Genomic DNA, 20,383 nt, shown 5'->3' with positions numbered 1-20,383 from the left:
GATGGCTGTAGGATGTGAAATAGAGACTGTCTGGGTATGCAGCTCTGATGTAAAGAACGTAGTGGAAGTTGAGAGCCTTGAGATGCCCCCAAGCCTGGATTTACCCAACTGGAGAGTGTGCTTAGGGCAGAAGGACCAGGTGACAACCACTGGGAGCGCACACAACATTTTCTTTCCCGACACCTTCCCCAGATATTTGAGAAGGGACCACAGATCCTGACTCTCTTTAACAACCATTTTGGATTGATCGGCCATGAATGTTCTGCTTTATATTCACTTCTCAAAGTAACCCTGAGAATACTGTTTTAATGGTTGGGAAGAAGAAAGATCAGTCAATCCAGGATGTCCACAAAAAGCCCATCTGGGCCTCTGAGTGGAGGGTGGGTTAGTAGTCTCAGGGTGTCTCTTTCTCTGGGGGCCACCCCTTTTCTCCATGATGCAAACATTGAACATTCAGAGGTCACAAACTCAAAGAATGAGATCTGATAAAAATTAATTTTTATAGCTTCGTCAAAGACATTCTCAAGTGAACAGGAATATTTTTGTATGTGATTAAGCTTGGTAGCCTAAAAATAATTATCAATTTATTTATGAACAATTTATTTATAAGGGAGCTCATGATTAGTTCATGAGTTTTTCTTTGTATGTATTCTTTCAAAACGTTATTGACCACTCACCCCATGAATGACTCCTTGCTAGAAGCTATAAGACAATTTATAAGATGAGAAGGGATATCGAGGGACATAGGAACAAGAATGGAAGGAAGGAGTTCCCTTAGGGATGGAGAAAGGAGGGAAAAGAAGGAGACAGAGATAGAAGCCAAAGCAGAAACAGAAAGAACGAGAGAACAGAGTCATCTGTTGCTCAGAGAGGATTTTGGAAAAGGCGATAGCTCTACTTATAAGGCCTTATCAAAGTTTAGAAATATATCCTAGCGTATAAAATCAAGTGGATGTTTTTATCATGAAAAAAAAGGCAGGATTAATTTTTCATGACTTCTCCTTTTCTTTTATTCATTTAAACACATATCAAGAATGGGACTTTTATTTTTTTAAGTTAATCCAGTCCAACTATTTTTCCTTCACCTGCCTTCACAGTGCCCAGACATCAAGTCAATTTTATCGTCATTACACCTGCAGTGAAAAATCTGAGTTCACAAATCGGCGGGTGAAATTGAGCCTGACAGTTCTCCTGATATATCTCCAACATCTAACCAAATCACTGTGCTTTTAAATGAGCCTTTTCTAAAGGAATTTCTGAGTTGAGTGTTGTACTTTCATCTGGTTTTAGCAGTTAGTTCCTAAGGATGTGAGCAGTTATTTTTCCTTATTAGGGGCTAGCATCTTTAGTAGATGCGTCTCCAAGCATGGCCTCACTTGCTGAGCTCCCCATCCAGCCCTGGGCCAGAGAACTAAACGCAAGAAGACCAACTGAACAGAAGAGCAGTGTTCCGGTGTTCAAAGCTCTTATCTCTTTCATTAATTCTGCAAATATTTACTGAGCACTTACTACTGGTAGTCTCCCAGTTAGACTTTGGAGGTAGACTGGTGGGCAGACACTGTCCCTGCCTTCCCAGAGCTCAAGGCTCTTCCTGTGAGATAGGCAGAGCGAGTGTTATTAATGTCCCCACCATGAGATGAGGAAACAGAGGCAAGGGACAGGCACAGCTCTAAAACAGGATTGTAGCCCCCTCTCTTCTCTCCTGAGGTCTAAATACTTGGCTCATTGTCCTCAGTGACTCTCGAACTTTTCTCATACTAATTCCACAAAGGAACTTTAACAAGACATTCGCCGCCCTTATGGGAAATGATTTGTTCCTGTCCCTGCCTCAGAAGAAGCAGCACTGTTCTTCACACAACTTCAGACTAGTATTACAATGATTAATACTGGCAATAAATCAGCTTCGAGAAATAATTTGCTGAAATCTGTAAATCCATCTTTCCCTAGAGTTGGGTACACGAAAAAAAACACGATAAAGGTTTTCTCATACAAAACGATTGGACATCCAGGTATTCAGATAAAGATGCTAGATCTGGATCCCTCCTCAGAGAACTCTGAGGTCACCAGCCTTTCCTGTCTGAATCCTTTTCAAAGAGGAGCCCTGAGAGAGAGGGTGTTTTTCCCGAGAGCATTTTCTTATTCCTTCACTCATTTCAGCTGTTAGCAGCTGCTGGTTCCTTCGGTGTGCTGAAATGCCTGCTGCTTTGTAAACATTCTCTCTAATACCGCACATTACTCATAGTTTGAAAATCACTGACTCCCGAAACATAATGATGGTAATGTCAGATGAGTCAGCAGGTCAGCATGCTGCTCCTATGGCAGCCGCCTCCTGCCAGCCTCTCCACCCTCAGTGTCTGGGGCTTCAAAAGTAAAAAAATTCAAAAAGAGAGAAACCCCCTTTTGGTGGGAGGAAAGAGAAATCACGCCTATGGCTCAAAGAACAGCTTCAAAGGAGTGGTCAATAACATTTTCTGGGAGCACGCAAAGGGAAAGTTGAAGTAAAATCTTTAACCCTATGTTAATCGATTTACGTGAAGAATAAACAGGATTTGGGAGAGTTTCTCTAGAGGATCCGTGATTTCCCCGAAGGGATGAGTTGAGACAGATCGCTCCGGTCAGTACACGGATCTGTCAGGTCCAGGGCTCCCGTCCAAGGTGTTTTCACACCCGTGGGAGGTTCATGGTGCAGGGATGTGACCTGAGCATCCACAGGAAATGGGAGGCTGCTCCTTTGCATGGGATTCCAGACCCTGGCAGAGCTCCCCACTGCTCTCTTTGCTTTGGCGCTGTGCCCACTCAGATTAGAGTTTGCAGCCACTCTCCTGGGCTGTTTTCAGCATTGTTTACAACCTTTCAATTGTTTTCGCTCCCTGAACTGCTGGGAAATGACCAGGAACTGAGCAGGACAGGGCTGGAGGTTTTCAAGACCCGGCTGACCACAACCCCCACCTCCTCATGCTCCCAGCCCTCTTCACACTCCAACCTGCCAGTAAGTAACCCCAGCGGTCCCCTTCGGCTCACCTTACCCCACCGTCTTCGCTATCTCACCCACGTCTAAAAATAACCCATATTTTATAAGTGGGAAAACTGAGGTTCAGAGAAGTGGTGACCTTGTGCAAGGTCACACACTGAGTGGCAGAGCTATACACGCAGACCCCAGATCCTTTCTACTCTGCAACAACAGAACATCAAATCCACACTTGGAGAACTGGAGCATGCCGGTTAGGGTTGGAAGGGCTGCAAGTGCACATATTTTTACAGACAAGAGGAGAACTCAAAATCTAAAGAGAGGCAGTGACTTGTCCAAGGTCACACAGCTCAAAATGTGCCAGAACCAGTTGCCAAACTAGGCCTCCTGACCCCTGGTCCAGAGCTTTTTCTCTCTAATCTCTACTTCCTCACTGGACACAGGAGGAGTCCACACTCTCCAGTGAACCTATGCATTTTGCACTGTTGATTCAAAACATGCTATTCCCAAAGTACAAGGCCCCATAAGAGGTAAAGATGTCAAGGAGCCGAATACACTGGAAGGAAGAGGTTAACCAAATCTAGTGGCTTTCCATTATGATATGACTAATCAAGACCCCAGATTAACTACAGCACTGATCAGTGGTATCTTCGAACTATGGCTTCATCCTGGCCAATTTCAACAGCTGAGATGACATTATCACCTCAGTGGGGTGCTCATTTGGCTCCACAGTTGTCATGTAACCTGTGAGAGTTTAAATGCCAAATCCAGCCCCAAAATTCCACAGCGCCCTAACTCCAGGCCTTTTCAATCCCCCTTCTTTGGGCCATTTCTTTGGGTGCCACATAGACATCATGCATCTGGTGCACAGAACTTCTCACTTTCCCACCTCTCTACAGGGCGATGCATACCCTGGCCATGGTAGATAGCCTCCCAGCCAAAGTCTTCCTGACCAAACACCTTTTACCCATGACATCTTTCCTGCTTGGCTCCAAAGACACAGAAAAGTCAAGACTCACATTTTGAGGTGAGGTGCTGAAAATCCTTAGAAAACTGTGGAACGTCCTATTTAGAGGAGACTTTCTCCCCTTGTCATGTCTTTCAGGCTGATTCTATTGAATTTATCCTGGAGATATGGTTGGTCAACAAAAGCTGACCCCGCCCCTGCCCCCTAAAGCAATCAACAGCTGTTACTATATTGAGTGGCAATATGATGTCATAGCATAGGTGACTAACCCACCGAGGCTTCCCTACGAGCCATCATCTAAATATGATAGCCTTCCATCATCCTGACCTTTCACAGGAGAAAGCTGAGTGAGGGGCTTGATCCTGCCTCCTAGGGTTCAAGTTCATGTCTGACCTTCTGTAGCCACCATCTCTGACTGAGCATTTGAGGACACACATGCTCGCTCCCACATACAGATTTTGTTCCTGGCAAAAGGTCACTTTCGCCCAAGACAGCTTTCCTCCATTGGCCTAAGTATGAAATTAGTAGCCATCAGAATGTTTAATAATTAGTCATTAAGGAGGAATTGGGGAGAGGGTTTGTATATATTTACCATGCTCTATATATCCAGGTATTGGGTTAGACTCTTTACATATAGTTTTTCATTTGATTCTCAAAATGCTCTGAAGAAGGCATTCCAGTCCTGTGGAGTTAGGAGAAACTGGGGTCAGAGTTACAGAGCTGGTCATGACGGGGCTCTGATTTCAACTCAAGTCTCTGTGGCTCCACAGTGGACCAGACTCTGCATATAGAAAGGTGTAATCACCTCACCTGGATTTTTTTTTTAATAGACTTTAATTTATAGAGAAATTATAGGTTCACAGCAAAACTAAATGGGAGGTACAGAGATTTTTCATAGATCCTCCTGCCCCCACACATGTACAGCCTTCCCCTCTGTCAACATCCCCCACCAGGTGGTACATTTGTTCAACGGATGAACATTTATTGACACATCATTATCACCCAAAGTCCATAGTTTACAAGAGGACGCACTCTTGTTGTGCATTCTATGGGTTTGGACAACTGTATAATGACATGTATCCATCATTATAATATTGTACGGAGTATTTCCACTGCCCTAAAAATCCCCCATGCTCTGCCTTTTCATCCCACCCTCAACCCCTTATAACCACTGATCTTTTCACTGTTTCCATAGTTTTGTCTTTTCCAGGATGGCATACAGTTGGAATCATACAATATGTAGCCTTTTCAGATTAGCCTCTTACACTTATAATATGCATTAAAGATCCTTCATGCCTTTTCAGGGCTTGATAGCTCATTTCTTTTTAGTGCCAAATAATATTCCATTGTCTGGATATACTGTGGTTTGTCCCTTCACCCACTGAATCACCTGGCTTTTAGAACTTCATTCTTGTGTGGATCATATTGAAAGTAGAGATGGCCACAGGGCCTTGTCATCCTCTTCTGGACCACGTATCTGCTTCCTCATTCCTGCCATCCACGCAGCCTCTCTGTGTGTGTGGTGGGGGAGGGGTGCCTCTTTGACATCCTTTGTCTATTTCAGCAGCCTGGGAACCAGCTATTACTCTAGGACGAGCTCTAGGGCTGATGAGAGGAGAGCTCACATATGCATATCTACCATAAAATCAGGATATTTTCTTTGCTCCATGACAATTACACTCTCATGTTTGTCCTCCAGCCTCCAAAACAGTCATGGCTAATATGTCTCACCAGTTACCATATGCAGTTCTCTCTTTATTCTATCCCTCCAGTAAGTATTTATTGAGCACCTACTATGTGTTGATTCTAGATGGTAAGTCCTTAGAAGAAACTGAATGTTTTTACATAAGTTTGTATGTAGAGTCACACCCATCACAACACCCTACTCCATTAATAAATACTTTTTGATGGGGGGATGGTGCGTGTGCACATAGAGATAAAGACAAAGACAAACAGAGTGAGTGACCAAAAAGCCTGTGAGACCACCTGAAGTATTACTACCATTAAATTATATATATTATATATAACAATATATTATAATTATAGTATTATTATTAAAAACCTTTATATAGCACTTTCTGTATTTTGGGACCTATCTAAGTGCTTTTACATAAATGGTAAATCTACTTGTTGCCTGAAAAGGCTGTACAGGCTAAAATATAAATAGATTAAAGAAAGTTTCAAATAAATTCCTGGAGGGCAGATCTATAACAAGTTATTAAAGTGGAGTTAGGAATAACCAGGGTGCATTCCTAACCAATGACAATGATGTTACGAAGGGTAAGTGCTATAATCCAGCCCAAACCATCTTGGTGTTCCGTCGGATGCAGGCATTTGAATGGGACAGAGCTCAGGGCCGACCCAGTGCTGACCTGAAGGGCCAATGCTCGGCAGTTAGTAGGGGACCCCTGAGCTTCCACTGTGCTGGAAGCCCACCAACTGGCTTCTTCCCAACACTTCCACCTCTGTCAGGCCAGCAGCTGTGCCTGTCGTCCACCTCTCTCCCCCCCGCCACAAAAGCCAAGCTTTGCTTTCTGTCATCCAGTGAGTCACCAGCACGGTTGGGAACAGCCCCAGGATTCCTGTTCCTTTCTTTGCTGGGGCTGTTTGCTGAAGATCACAATCCTTCCACATTAGTGGCCAGTTACACTTACGGCTCTTAATGATATTTAATGGGGCTCCTGGGATAGGAAAATGATGGGAAGTGAAGGCTGGGAGATAAAAAGTCAAAACTTGAAATGACACATAAGATCTGGATTACTGAAGGTTTAAAAATGGCAATCCAACTCATCGTGTCATTCCACTGGGAAACGGTTCCTAGGTCTGAGGAGGAATAACCACCTCGCCTATCCGGAGACTGGATGGGAGAGAAAAGAAAGGGGAAGTGGGAACAGCCGGGGGTCCTCAGAAATTGTGTTCTCCGATTCTTTCCTATGACTTCATCTCTATATTTACCTCAAGTCACCGTTTATCTTCCCTTCAATCACATATGACATATTACAGTTTACCATGCGCATTTATGCCCACTGTTCGACCTGAGACTTATAACACAGACGTGATCCGTGGAAAGAGCACTGGATTAGAAGTCAGGTGACTAGGACACTACCTAACAGGCCATGTGACCCCGGACAGGTGACCTCACCTGGACCTTAGTTTCTTAATTATAAAACAGGGGCTAGCCTGGTTGGCCTGAAGGTATCATACTGGTCTAGGCTTCCATATATGTGTGTCCAGCCCCAGTACAGAGAAAGAAGCTGCTGCCCCAACAGCTGAGGTTTTCTTCATTTCCTTCCGAGGCTGTGGTGGGAGCACGCACAGGTGTTTGTTTGGTCACAGGCTTCAGGAAACATGGCAGAACAGGAAGAGCAGTGAGCAGTGACTCCATCAGCATGATAGAGTGGACAGGAGCAGAGAACACAAAGAAGAGAGTTTGGTGGTGGCTGGAGACTGGGTACAGGGAAGAGGGATTAGTTTTAAATGACTCCAAGAGGTAGGCAGGGGAGAAAGGTCCTGGTAGACCTGGTGTGTGTAGCTGTGACTCTCAGCCAAGGACCAGTAATGATTGTTAAAAGGTCACAGTGACAGCAGCTCACCCACTAGGCTCCATTTCCGGTACACAGGTACCACCATTTTGCTCAAAACTTTGAGATGCTGTTCCTGTCTCTAATTTATTTTTGGTGTGAACATGCTGGTCCAACCAGAAATTTTCTGTCGCTATATGTAGAGGGGATTATAAGGGAGGAGAAACAAGGTATTTCTTCTGCATTTCAGTAGAGCTGGCTGCTGGTATGCCGGGTGAGGATGCTTTAAGCAAGATGGCCTCTTTAGTTTCAAGAGAGGAAACAGAGAATCAAGGGTAGGCCTGGCAAGGCTGGGACTAGGTGAGTGAGGTGCGGAAGGTGCCAACCCCAAGGAGGCACTTGTTCTCAGGAGGAGCACCTGACAGTGAGCTCCTTCTCATTTGCCTTACCCTGAGGCCTGGCCCTTCCTTCTCTCGGGATCTTCTGGCATGGATGGGTTATTTGGAACTGGGTTGTGTTGAATGGGAAAAAGCTAGTTCTAGGCTCAATACATCTGGAATAAGACATACATTTCATAGCTCACTTTATCACAAGAAACATAGACTTGGGGTCCAGCTGATCTGGAAATGATTTCCTGTTTGCCATTCTTTAGCCGTGTAACCTAAGGAAACATACTTAACCTCACCGTGCCTCAATTTCCTTCCTCATCAGTAAAATGGGGATAATACCAACTCAGAGATAGGAGGATTACAATAGGGGAGAGAGTGGATAATGAAAATACCTGCCATATAGTAAACCTCAGTAAATTGTTAGTTCCCCATGAGGCTGTGATAATTTTGAGTGGTCAAGTGTCAGACAGGGTTCCTGCTTCTGGATGCTTCCACAGGCAACATTAGCATAAGAGGAGGATTTGGAGATCAGTTTATAAATTTCACACTCAGAGAGTTAAATAAGTCATTTCTGGTCATACAACTGATGACAGAGTTTGGACAGTCCAAAACTGATAAAAGGGCCAGGCTGGCCCAAGTTGATGATGGATCGTGTCAACAGTCAAACCACAGCCTTTCTCTACCAGCAGAGATGTATGCTATGGGGAGGGGCTGTAAATGAAGGAATAGGGAGTCAAGGGCCCTAGAAAACTTTGACGTTTGGGTCAGGATCGGACTCTGGTTAATCAAGGAGGGCTTCCAGGAAGAAGCTCTGGGGTTTCAGGGAACCCTTGGGGCTCGGTTGCTCTCCTTTTTTCATCATCATCTCAACAGTTAACAATTCTCTGTACAAAGGGATATAAGACAGGGTCTGTCTCTACGGTTGGCTGAGTGGTCATCTCCAGATTTTCCATCATCCGAGGCCTGTTCCCTTTAAGGCATTGAAACTCTGTGAACTTTCTAGGGTAGCCTCGCGGCCTCCCCCAGACGCGCTTACGTCACCGTTCGGGGAAGCGGCTGACGTCAGCGCGTCCTCGGCGAGTGAGGGCGGGGCCGTGACTCATCGGGACCGCGCCTCAGGCCCCGTGCGGCCGGGCGCACGTGAGCACGCACTGCGCTGCTTCTAATTTAAGCTCCGGCGGCTCTGGTGGGGTCAGGCGAGGTAAAGGCGAGCAGAGGGGGCTAGGGGGTTGCGGGCGCGGTTCTTTCAGTCCCTTGTTGCCCCGCCGTCGGTCCGGGCCCGGCCGGACTGGAAGTGCTGGAGCGCTGGAATTCCTGAGGCCGGTTCCGAAGGGTCCCCGGAGCGTGCAAGCCCGGCCCTCAGCTCGCCTGCCTCAGAGTTGGCGCTCAATAAACGATCCGACGTTCCTTCCTGGACGGCGACTCAGAACTTCTCAGGGGGCCAGGGTTCTGTAAAGTTTCCCAGTGAGAGCCGGGCAGTGTGGGCTGAAGTCAGAACGGAGATGGGTTGGTGAGGGCCCCGGCAGGCGGAGTGGACCAAGCCCGTCGGCGCTCATCCCCAGTGGACACATGGAGCTATTGCTCAGCGTCTCCTGGCTGCCCCAGCCTGGCCGGCATTGCTGTTAGCACGGATTGGGGTGCGGCGCCCGGGGTCCCCACTGAGCCAGCGAGTCCGAATTCGGCCTGGCAGTGGGAAGAAACGCTCCCTACATGGTGTGAAGGGCGGTGGCCGTTCTAGGGTCAGGCCAAGCACAGCACAGGGGCTTGAAGGTCACCAGTTGAGAAGCCAACGCTGATGCCACAAAACCCAGTGCTCCAGCCCGAGCCTGGGGCATACGAAGGTGACATTCCAGGAAGCAGATAAAAGCTTCGTTTTAGAGAAAGTAGTGCCAGACATCCAGTGAAATCCACTCTCTCCCAGTCTTTGGCAGGGAGGGAGTGGGGAGCGATCTGGAAAGATCTGTCAGCGTAAAGTGAAGTAATTGACTTTGCAAAATGGTCTGCCATGTCACAGTGACCTGTATTTTGTTGATGGTGTTGTTTTCACGGGGTTTGTCTCCGTAGGCATCTTATAAAATGGGGAAGCCTTTGCCCTTGTTAGATGAAAAGTGTTGGATGTTACAAAGGAATATTAAATATAAAGGTGAACTGGAGTGTCAGATGGTAGTATGGGCACGTTTTTTGAAAAAACGTGTGTCCCTTTCATTGAAATGGAAAATCAATTGTGGAATAAAGGTAGCATTAGGGATTATGACATGAGTGAATAACAGAAATCCGTAAATCCAAACGTATAATTTTCATTTGTGTTTCAAAAATACCACACTGGCAGTTTGTGAATGGGAGATTTTTCAGATATAAATAGTGGAACTGTGAGTTTCTAGGACTTTCCTCATTCAGAATCCATTTTAACAGTTTAAAAAGAGGACATATAGTTACAGACATATAGTTACAAATACATCCAAAAATATGTGTATAGTTTTATATTCATATAACAACAGAAGTCTATCCTAATTTTGTATAGCTGCCACATTTTCCTTAGTGCCTGTTTTGGGAGGGTCTTAATTTGAGCAGGTGTGAAAGATAATCATATTTGCAAACTGAGCTAATTTCCCTTTAGGTTATTGTGTGTGTATGTAATGTATAAGAACTTTAACATAAAAGACCTCATATTCAGAAGTTAAGAGTTTTAGTCCGGAAATTGAATTTTTGCTTGAAAAATACTTAACCTTGGAGTGGGCCACCTGCATCCTGTAGCATTTTGGTGAAGTCTTTCTTCTCTGCCCCCAAGCTGTACCTGCTCTCTTTGAGCTACATCTGTTTCTTAGTTATTGTTCACTGTGTTGTGATTGTTTGCTTCCATGTTAGTTTCACCCACTAGATAAAGCTCTTGGGCCTCATACTAGTGTCTTTGTCTTTATATCTGGCATCTGGAATAGTGTTAGCATGTAGTAAGCTACATTTTTTGTAGCATTTTGTTTTATTAAGTAAATGTAGGTTACCAAAACCAGATTGCACATTTGGGGAAGGGAGGAGTTTTTATAGTTGAGAGGATGGAACTACAGACTTCTATGGCTGGGGTAAGGGAAACAGTTTTCTTCTTTCCAGGCCCACCCTAATTCCTTCCCCACTCCCACGACTACCATCACCCATGAGGAAGGAACCAAGGAAAATAAAAGCAACAACCAAACATTATTTGGGGATCTAAGTGGTGTGGTGTGCTTACATTTAAGATGGTGGAACTTCGTACTGTTCACAAGGCCATAACTGTAATCTACACACTGGTATTAAATTCTTGTCACAGTTGGCTAGTCTTCACATTTAAAAAAAAAAAAGAAACTTCACAACTTCTGCTGATTCTGTGAATTTAGTTAAGACTGGTTGCTAAATGGAATGTTTACATTTGAAGTAGAATCAGTTTCTGCACAGTGATACTTCATGCCAACTCAGAGATTTAAGGATGTAAAATGAGATTGTACTTATTCCCTTCCCGAGAAGTTACTGTTGTCAGGGGGATTTTTGCAGTAAAGCTTCTAGTCTTCTCTGTTTTTGTGAAAGTTACTTTCTATGTTTCATCACACTCATGTACCTCTTTGCATGGGGAAATTCAGCTGAACTTTCTAAAACCCTCATTAAAATCTTGTTAAAACTTTTCCAAACACACATCACTCTTTCTTGACTTAACACTGTGAATGCAAAAAGGTGGAATTTCTGATTTAGAATTCTGCAGAGATACTAAGTTGTTACTGAAAATATTAATCACTGTAACATACTACATATTTATTTTCAAAACTAAATCTCTGATAGCAACTTATTTTGTTGCCATTAGCCTTTCATAAAATTAAGTGTGGCATCAATTCCAGTTTGCTAAGAGTTCTGTTTAGAATATAAACATTAATCTCATCAAAAACACCCTCACAGACACACCCAGAATAACATTTGACCAAAAATCCCCTGTAGACTAGTCAAGTTAATAAATCAACTATCACACAGATCTATTTGATTTGCAAAGCCCATGCTCTCTACATTATGTCACAATGTCTCCCTCCCATTCTGGGATTCCCAAAGTACCTTTAACCCTGGGTCTTTGTCCTCTCATCTGGAAAGTCTGTCAACATTCACCCCACTCACACCTGACAAACACCTACTTAGTTCAGGTATTTAAATATCAGTAACCAACTCAGAATCCCCTTCCTCAAGAGCACACACAATACAGCCATTTCCTTCCTTAGAATAACTTCCCAGCTTTCTAATTACACTCCAAGCTTTCTGATTTTCTATTCACATAACCCTTTGAAGTAATTCCCTCCACATTAGCAAATCCCACCTGACTTCTTGTTCAGTTCTCTTCATTGACCTCTTTGAAGGGCCTCCAGCCCAGATGGTACAGCCTGGGGAGCCCATGAGCTTCCCTTCTCTTAACTGCCTTCTTAGGTCCAACCTTTCTTACTATTCTTAACTCACTCCTGTCATCACTGTCACTGTCATTTAGAACTCTAACCTTTCTACCCTCTACCCGCAACAGAAGCAACTGTCATTGCGGGTACCTCACTTGGTTAAGTTAAGACTCGTGAACCCACATCCCAGAGAGTGCTTATTTAAAAATACTTCTATGACGTACGTACTTTTAATAAATATTGTTTATTAAATTTAGTTACTTGATTACAATTTTGGAAAGAAAAATTCTTAGAGTAATTTTGCCTAGTTGGCACTATTCTGTTACATCCTAGGACACCTTACCTCAGGGGTCCCCAACCTTAGGGCCTTGGACTGGTACTGGTTCTTGTAGCCTGTTAGGAACAGGGCCACACAGCAGGAGGTGTGCGGCAGGGTGGGAGCAAGCAAAGCTTCATCAGTGTTTGCAGCCGCTCCCCAGCGCTAGCATCACTGCTTCAGCGCCACCTCAGAGCATCAGGCTTAGATTCTCATAGGAGCACCTGTCCCTGGTGCCAAAAAGGTTGGGGACTGCTGCCTTACATAGATGTCCTGATATCGTAATACTGCTCCTTCAGCATTTTTCATGAATAGCCTCAGAGCATTTGTTCTTAGCAAGTTATGTTCTTTAATATCCAGAACATTTTCATTCCCAAATAATGCTTTGAATACCTTCTCTGCCTTATAGGTTTTAACAGGTTATGTATTATTAAGGATAAAAACATTGGAAAACATTAAAAAACACATGGACGAAATCAGATTTTATTGATATTCAAAGATATAGTTGAGCCTGTCTAGCTTCTAAAACTAAAAGTTTTAAGATGGGTTCTGGAAGATGAGCTTCATTGGGAGAGGGCAGTTGTTACAGATAGTTGTCATATATTAAGTTATCACTTAAGGTATTTTTCATTCTTCTAAAAGGTCATTTACCAAGCACAATACACTTAAAGGGTTTTTTTTTTTTAATTAAAGCCACAAATAAAAATAAACTCTTCTATATTAGAAAAAAAATCAGGTGTGTATTTTTTGATTGACAATGACATCTACCACAATTATATTACTTTAATCAAGGCAAGAGAGCTCTTCCTGTTTACAGTACATTTGTTCCAGGGTTTCTAGGTCTTGAAATTCTATTACCCCTCCTAATTTAAATTGACTTGGTTGGCTTGGGTATGTCTGGTAGAATAAAAACAGAGTATTAAAGAGGAGACATCACTTGATTAGCCCTTCCTGTGTTCTTAAAAGTGTTTTTTTTTTTCAAATTCAATTTTGAGGAAAACGATCATTTCTTTTCCTTTGCCTTTTTAAGAAACTGAGCTATAATTATGTTTTAGAATGTAATTGAATCTACCGATTAAGAAGCCAGCTGATAATTCTTTGTCCTTAACTGTTAAATGTAAAGTTTTCAATATATTATGTAAGCAGAATTTATGGTAATACTATGGAAGTTTAAATCATTGAAATTTTTAACATTTTCTGTTTGGGATTAAAGCACAGCCACACACACACACACACACACACACACATCACACACACAGCATTGCTAGTAACATTTTGGTTATAATAAAGGTTTTGCAATCCAAATCCTTATTTAAAAAAAAAGACTCACATTTTTCTTATATCTTATTTTAGAATATTGATATTGATAATTGTATAATATCAAATCGGATTATTAGCAGCATAAACACAAAAAACTACCAAAGCTCCTTCACTCTTGAAGAGAAAATTTGTTTTGCACCTAAATTGTAAATTGTATTTTAAATTGCATTTTATTTTTAGCTAGGTAATTAAGATTTTAGGCTTTTGTCTTGTTTTTAAGTCAGGTTTAGTGAGGTAATTTACATGCAGTAAAATTCATTCTTTTAGGTGTAAAGTTCTATGAATCCTGACAAACAGTCATAATCATTACGGCAATCAAGTCAGAACATTTCTACTACCCCAGAAAGTTTACTGTGCCTCTTCGTGGTCAATCCCTTTCCTGAAGATAAAATTTTAAGTAAAATGAATGATATAAGACTTGTGAAAACATGCCTGGTATACAGGCCTTGGGCCATTGTTGTTATAAACTGAATTACAACTTTAGAGGGAAGGAAATGTAATTGAAACAAATCTAAGATTTTGAATATATTACTCTAAAATGATTGGGTAGGTGTTACAAACGAAAGAGAAGGATTGATTTTATTGTTTTGGTCCATCTCCCTGATGTATGTTTATGGTGTATTTTTCTTTACCCTCTGTCCATTTACCCAAATATCAGGATATGACTAAATCCTTAAGGCATTTTCTCTTGCTATCTTGTGTTTTAGTCTTTTCAGTGAATATTAAAAGTGGAATATTTTTTCTGCCCTCCTGAAATAAGCAACTTAAGGGCAAGGACCATGTCGGCTTAATTTATTTATTACCATACAAAGATATCTGTACAAAGAAGCCTAAAGATTTGTTAAATTAATGAAATTTTCTTTAATTTGAATGGTTTCAAGCTGAGCAGAGAGGGATCTGAGAATAACTTGGATTTTCTCAAGTAAACATTGAGAGTATTGATAATAGTAGGTTAAAACTTAAAACTTGGTTAAAAACCTAGGCTTTAGAGTTGGACCTAAATTTGAATACCAACTTTGTCATTTAGCTGTGAAACAAGGCAAATTTATTTCTCTGGGCATCAGTTTTCCTATATGTAAAATCCAAAACAAAACAAAATGCATGTCCCATGAGAAAAGCAGTGAGGAGGAATTTGGAGTTTAACCATTTGGAACAGTGTCTTGCTAATAGCCCAATTCTTTCATCTTGCAACTTTCAAAAGTTACTTGTACACTGGGTACCACAGTTGTCCATAGTGGAGGAGAGAATAGACTCTTTGAATGGCACATAACAGGTGGCTAGAACTGGCCTGTGATCTCAAAGGGAATAATTACTCCTAATTTGTCTTTTGGTTAAGTACTCATTTTCGTTTATTGGATTTTCTCAGGAAAGAAAGAAGAGTGGCAATACAGAAGAGAAAGGAAACAAGATGGGAAAGTTGAGAAAGGGAAAGATGTTTATTGAATGAATGATTGAACAAATGATGAATGAATGAATAAACAGAGCAAAACACCAAAAAGAGAATATTGTCCTATATAAGCCATCTTGTTATGTGACATCTATAATAAAAAAGAGATAAAAGTAAAGGAGTTATACAAACAACACAAAAAATAGGCAAATGTTTTGGAAAAATAAAGCAAGAATACAAAAGTTTCTTTTTTTATACAGTGCTAATTTGTATACATTACATTGTATTAAGATTCAGAAAACAGTGCCTACTCTGATTTCCTAAAGTTGTTATATAATTTGACCCGTACAATGGTAATAGAGCAACCAAACAAATAATGAAACAAAAAATGCCATTTTTTCTTGCCCAGTGAGCACAGAAAAATGAATTTTCTATGCCCATCCAAACTATCAAATTTGAGGATAGAATAAAGACAATTTCAAATAAACAAATTCTCAAAAATTAATTCTCTTTGCTTTTGTTTCAGGAAGCTATTGGAAGGAGTACTCTATCAAAATAAGGAAATGAACCTAGAGGAAGGTGTGAGATGCTGGAACCAGGGACTCCAACCAGTGTTACAAAGGAATAGAGGTAACTTTAAAAAATATTCATAATATGGAAGATTGAAATAAAAATTGAAGGAGTACTGGTGAAAGAAAAAGGTGTAAGAAAATAGAAGGTATAAATAAGAGAAAGAGAAGTACATACTCTGAGCCTATACAATTTCAAGAATAGGAGGGTAAATCTGGCCCTTAAGTTTCCTAGCATCCAAAGCAAAAGGAAAAATATTCTCAATTGCAAGTTGCATAGATCAAAACAAAGCGGTTATTTCCTGAAAGGCCTGTTGTAGATATGAAAGGATCCTTTGCTCTTAATTTTACTTCTACAATAGAATATTTCTGTTTCTTATAGTGTATCCTATGGCCCTCAGCATCATTATGTAAAGGCAGTTCTATAGAGACTAAATAATATTTTCTGAAGTGAACCACGGGCATGTGAATGGATAGTGGGGTTATTATTAATTGGCATCCCACTAAACTTCATGGGAGGCTAGAAGAATGTTGGTAGGTAAGTCTACTATCCTGAGCTATTTATCCCTTGCCACACACTGACTCCCTTGAAGCAAAACAAGGTTTCCTAACTGCACTTGCCCTCCTTAGGAGGTGATTTAGCGACTCTCTGGTTGCTGGAGCATGTTCATCTGGGGTCTCGTGCCCCACCCTAAATGGCTCATCATAGTATGCCTTCCTACCTTAATTTCTGAGGGAAATTTTGGTAAATACACTTGGAAATTTTGGAAAAGCACATTTTCTTTAATGTGCTACATTTCTAATAATGTTTTAGTATCTTTAGACTAGATTTTCTGGCTGTCTTAGTGATCTAACTCTGAATCTAGTCTAGATAGGAAACTTTCTGATGGCCCTGTTCCTTCAGCAGGTGACATCCAGGATATCATATTCCTCAAACAATCTTCCATAAGCATTTATTTCCTACCACCAGGCTTATATTAATAATTAAGTTTGCATTTAGTTAAAAGCTGTAAAGTTTGGATAAGTAACTAGAATTTTCAGTTATCTATCACTTATCATCCCCCTAACTAATGATGAAAAGTTACAGTACCACCTATATAGATCTCAATTTTGAAAAATTCAATCCCTTAGCCTTTCATTTGATATATTTTCCATTAATAATAATCTTAATGGAAAATCAGGTATAATTTTTATTACTCATTGAGTGTTAGCTATTATTAAACCAGTACTTCAATAGTTTTTGAATAATCATTGGAAAGAAATATATGGTTTAAATAGCTTTTGAACCAACCTTTGGAAAGATAAAATTTTGTGCTATTATCTCTTTTGTGTCTTATAGAATATGTTTATTTACATATAATAGCTAAATCTTTCTGACATCCTAAAATTCAAAATCTTTAGAGGAGACTTCTGTTTGTATAGTATTATTAACTGCTCTTTTCCAAGAAGCTTATTAATAGGATTATTTTTCAAAGAAATATACTCCCTGCCTGCCATTTACAGGCCAGTTATCACTATGCAAGTATTTCTGTTGTCTTTAATAGAAATGCTTGAAATTGAAGACTAGAAAATGGTAGCCTGATAGAGTCCATGGCAACATTTTTAGTTTGACCTGAAGTAAGTTACCATATGGTAAATGAAATTCAATGAAATAATATTTCTTCACGGTTAAATCTACATTTAGCATTGCTGTAAAATTATATTTAACCAACTCTTTTATTTTTCATGACTACTGTTAATTTTTGGCTCTTTTTAAAAATAGAAACTGTTTTCTCAAACTTGATATGATTTATAAACAATGATTTCTGAAATACTGAATGTTGTATTCCTATAAATAGAACTGTAATAAATTTAGGAATAATTTTTGTAAGTGAGAAAATATCACAGATGTTGAAGAGTTTTTTAAAATTTTTTTCCAAATTTAGCAAACTATTTTGACTTTAGAAAAATCTGTACAATAAGAATTTATAGGAGTGACATCAGCAAGATGGCAAAGTAGGAAGCCCTGGTGCCTTCTTCCTCACAAACACACCAGTTCATGAACAAATTAACTTTGTGAGAAACCCACAAACTAATTGAAAGGCTCTCACACTGTGTGCAAATGTGAAACCAGACTCGCCAAAACCAGCAGGGGGATTCAAGACACCCTCTCACCAGAGTCCCTGCCCCCAGCACAGCACACACAATCAGGGAGACCACCTTAGCTCCCAGCTTCTCCAGAGGAAGGAAGAGTTGGTTTGTACATCTAGCACTCCAGCTTTTCCAAGGGGGCTCCCCAGAGGAATGGCTTCTGTTTTGCAAGACTTGGAACTCTGACAAGTCTGGCATAATCTAGCCACCTGCAGGAGAATGGAGTTAGCGGTGTGGGCTAGTAGATGTCATAGATCTTCCCTCCTGCTTAGCACAGAGTGAATAAATGAAAAACCCAGCTCTCGGTTATCCCTTGGGGAGGGAAAGAGTTAATCCACATATCCAGCACCCCAACTTCTCTGGGGCTGATCAGAGAACTAGAATCTGACTCGCCAGTCTTGGAGCTCTGATGAGTGGTGTAGTCTAACTGCCTGGGGGAGAATGGAGACAACAGTTTGGACTGATAAATGCAATAGCTCCCCCACCCCCATCTCAGCACAGGGCAAGTGGACAAAAACACAGCTTCTTGCTTCTCCCTGGGGAGGGAAAGGGTTGATAGAGGCCCCCAGAATCTCTGGTGGGGATGACTGGTGGGAGTCTTCTCTTAGATGAGGCCAGCCCATGAAGGTTAGGAGAGGTGCCTGCTTTGTCTAATGTACAGACACCAACATAGAGAGACAAGGAAAATGAAGAATTAGGCAAAGGTGTTCCTAACAAAGGAGCAAGATAAATCTCCAAAAACTGACCCTAATGAAACAGAGAATTGATAGAGAATTCAAAATAACTGTCATAAAGACTTACTGAGGTCAAATGGAAAATGCATGAACAAAGTGAGCATTTCAAAGACAAAGAAAACATTTAAAAGTACCAACAGCAATCATGGAGCTTAAAATACAATAACTGAACTGAAAAATTCACTAGTGGGGTTCAACAGTAGACTAGATCAAGCAGAAGGAAGGATCAGCCAACTTGAAGACAAGTTATTGGAAATAATTCAGTCAGAGGAGCAAATATATAGACAAATCTAGAATACTGTATTAATGTAATGGTGGTGGGTAAATCACTTTTAATTCTAGTATAAAAGTTAAAAGATCAAAGTATTAAAATGAATATAACTAAAAAATATGTTAAAAGATATACAATATGAATAGATGTATATAATGACAACAATAACAAAGTGTGTGGGAGGGTGGGGTGAAGTTAAAATGGAATTTTTGTATGTAATTGAACTTAAATTGTTATCAGCTTAAAATATACTATTATAACTATAAGATATTTTGTGTAAGGTCCAAGGTAATCATACACACATACACGCACAAAAATTTCTATAGAAGTTACACAAAAGAAAAAAGAGAATGGAAGCAAGGCATACCAATGCAAAAAAGTCCAAACATAAAGGAATTCAAAAAGAGAGAGAAAAACAGACAAAAAAAGTACAAGACTAACAAAAACAACTAACAAAATGGCAATAGCAAATTGTCCCTATGAATAATTACTTTAAATGTAAATGGATTAAATTCCCCTATCAAAAGGCATAGAATGACTTAATAGATTAAAAAAAAAGACCCAACTATATGCTGTTGATAAGAAACTCACTTAACATTTAAGGACACACATAGGCTGAAAATGAAGGCAAGGAAAAAAATACTCCATGCAAATGGTAACCAAAAGAAATGGGGGTAGCTGTACACATATCAGAAGAAAAATAGACTTTAAGTCAAAACTGTTACAAGAGACAAAGAAGGACATTATATAATGGTTAAAGTTCACTCTACCAGGAAAATGTAATAATTGTATATACACCATCAGAACAGCTAAATATGTAAAGCAAAGACTAATAGAAAGGAAGGGAAAAATAAATAGTAATATAATAATAACAGAAGACGTCAATACCCCACTTTCAATAACAGAACATATAGATAGATAGAAAATCAGTAAGGAAACAGAGAACTTGAACCAACACTTCATATTAATAAGGGTATGCAGAATATACGTTCTTCTCAAGTGCATGTGGATCTTTCTGTAGTAAAGCTCAAGTTAGGGTACAAAACAAATCTTAGCAAATTTAAGAAGATTGAAATCATATTATATATATTTTGACCACAAGGGAATGAAACTAGAAATCAATAGCAGAAGAAAAACTGGAAAATTCACACATATGAGGAAATTAAACAACACACTCCGGAAAAACCATTGGGCAAAAGAAGAAATCATAAAAGAAATTAGAAATACCTCAAGATAAATAATGAAAACATACCAAAACTTATGGGACACAACAAAGCCATACTAAAGGAAGTTCATAGTGACACATTAAAAAAGAAGAAAGTTCTCAAATAAACAGTCTAATTTTATACTTCAAGGAGCTAGAAAAAGAACAGACTAAGCATAAAGTTAACATAAAGAAGGAAGTGACAAAAATTTG

General features: G+C 40.5%; 1 long non-coding RNA gene across 2 annotated transcripts in view; it reads left to right on the top strand.

Annotated features, from left to right (window-relative positions):
* The first annotated feature begins 8,219 nt into the window (after positions 1-8,219).
* The window catches only part of LOC120617519 (uncharacterized), a 49,206-nt gene continuing 37,042 nt past the window's right edge, over positions 8,220-20,383 (top strand). Inside the window, exons 1-2 of one of the 2 annotated variants that reach the window (XR_005656934.1) lie at positions 8,220-9,046; positions 15,789-15,892. This is a non-coding gene — a long non-coding RNA (uncharacterized LOC120617519). The remainder of the gene's footprint in view (positions 9,047-15,788; positions 15,893-20,383) is intronic. The other variant, XR_005656935.1, reaches the window with a different exon arrangement.

Source organism: Pteropus medius, unplaced genomic scaffold (genome assembly GCF_902729225.1).
Source record: "Pteropus medius unplaced genomic scaffold, Ma_sr-lr_union100, whole genome shotgun sequence".
Lineage (NCBI taxonomy): Eukaryota > Metazoa > Chordata > Mammalia > Chiroptera > Pteropodidae > Pteropus > Pteropus medius.
The sequence above is the reverse complement of the archived record's forward strand: the minus strand, read 5'-3'. Positions and strand labels throughout refer to the sequence as shown.